Consider the following 2,212-nt stretch of genomic DNA (forward strand, 5'->3'; position numbering starts at 1 on the left):
ACACACACACACACACACACACACACACACACACACACACACACACACACACACACACACACACAATCCAAAGTTTGTCTGGGAGGAGGGCAAGTTGCTGAGCTGTGACAAAGTTTGGGGGGCTGGTGGAAGTGATGGTGAGGGGTTACCAGTTTGTCTTGAGTGTCGACGCAGCTGTCCTTCTGAAACTGGAACTCCGGTGAAGGCTCCGGCTCAATGCGGCGTCATCTTTGCACGCTCAGTGACATCGCTGCAAGCTGTCGGAGACGAGCTCCGGGCCTTCATGCACCCCCCCTCAATGACAGATGGGACTGTATCAGAACACATCTTCCACCTTTGAGTCCAACACACAACACAAAGATCTGGTTTCACAGAGATGACTATCAGCATCAGGACTGAGCGTCTTACCATGCCACATTCGAAAACTTTGGTTGATGTGAACAATCCTTTACTTTTACCTGTTGCTATGAAAAATGAGTGGAAGTGCATTTATGTTCAGTTGTCTGTTCATTGGTAAAATATCTTATGAACCAGAGAATGGGTTTTTTATCAAAACTTTCAGTAAGTAATCACTGAATGCACATCAAAAACTGACCAACTTGTTAGGGTTACCGGAATTCAAGATGGCCACCATAACTAAAAGACACGTTGTCCTGATGCATCTCAGTAATCCAGGTAGAAAAAGAACCACAGCCGAAGCATCCAAACCAATAAGTCAGATGATGGGGCACATGACCCTCTATGAAMAATAGAGCTAATCAAGCCTATTGTTAGGCTATGGCCCTCTTTTACATGTGACTGACCTCTTTGTCCACCATGTGGAGGCAGTGCTTATAAGGCTGAGTTCATCTGAAACTCATCAGATTGAAGAAGTCTCATGGAGGAGAGACGAAACGTTTCACTAAAGAAGAACCCGTCCAGAAGACCTACTTATTTTTTTTCTTTTTAAAAGACGTTCATGACTTAATTTCACATGAACTGACATAAACCTTGGTGTGGCTGTAACCAAAAGTCACTCTCCTCACCTGAGTTTTTTGTTTAAAACTTTGGGGCAAATCTTTTTTTCTATTCAAGTTTGCACAAATTTTCTGTACTTTATAGGTTTTTAGAATTCAGATTCAAAGTGACCAATGACCCCTCTTAACCTCTCTCCTCGGCCAAATTATATTTTAGCTTTCTGTTCCCTTAAACCCCATGTTTTACTCCTCTGGAAATCTCACACACATCCATCTGCATCACTATGGCTGAACACTGTCAGGACATTTCTGAAGGCAGAAAAGATTTAACTAACAATGAAGGAGAGTTTAAAAACATTTACACATAAGTGGACGCCGTTTGTAGATTACCTGAAATCTTTAATAATGTACTTAACCCACCTCATAGCTAAGTTAAAAAGATTGGTAGCTCATTTTTATTTGATATGAACATAGACCTTTTAAATTTATAGAATTTTTTTGTATTTTGTTTCATTTTATTTTTACCTTTCCTGTTCGTATGTTTGTGGTCATTTTTACACATTTTAATTTGTTCTTTGAAAAGCTAAAATGGTTGGAGAACTTCAGTGTCATGAAAAATGTTCATAATGTGAAAAATTTTATGTAATCTCTTGACAAATAAACAAAACAACTACTTCAACAACAACAAACAAATAAAAACATTGGAAATAAATGTTAAAAACAATCTTATTTGTCTGTTAGCAAAATATTTCATTACCAACAGAACAAAATTCATTAAAACCCTCAGAAACYAATCAATAAATGTGCATCTATAACTGATTCTGGTTTGGAGTCAACCTCACTCAGGATGGTTGCCACAGATAAATGAATTTAGCGAACGCAAAAATGGCAACAACTCAGTCAGTTTTACAGATAATTGAGCTGAAGTTTGGTGTGGTAATATAACTGAGATRGGAGACAATATTTCTTTCAAGGAGACCGTAAACATCCAGCAGACCCTATGATACATGGCAAACATTGTGTTCTAATCTAATTTAATTTCCCCGGTTTAAAAATAAATTATGTATTTTCATCGGTTTTCTCTTTTTTCATCTTTAATAACCTCCTCAGATTTGAAAGCTTGTAAAAAAGAAAAGAGAAATCAAATCCCAAAAAAAGTTATGCAATTCAAGTTCTAGAATAAAAATCTCTCTTCAAACATAAACTAAAAAATATTAACTTTATTTTTTTTACTTTAATTCAACACAGACAACATG

Source organism: Austrofundulus limnaeus, unplaced genomic scaffold (assembly GCF_001266775.1).
Source record: "Austrofundulus limnaeus strain Quisiro unplaced genomic scaffold, Austrofundulus_limnaeus-1.0 Scaffold3, whole genome shotgun sequence".
In the NCBI taxonomy this organism is placed as follows: Eukaryota; Metazoa; Chordata; class Actinopteri; order Cyprinodontiformes; family Rivulidae; genus Austrofundulus; species Austrofundulus limnaeus.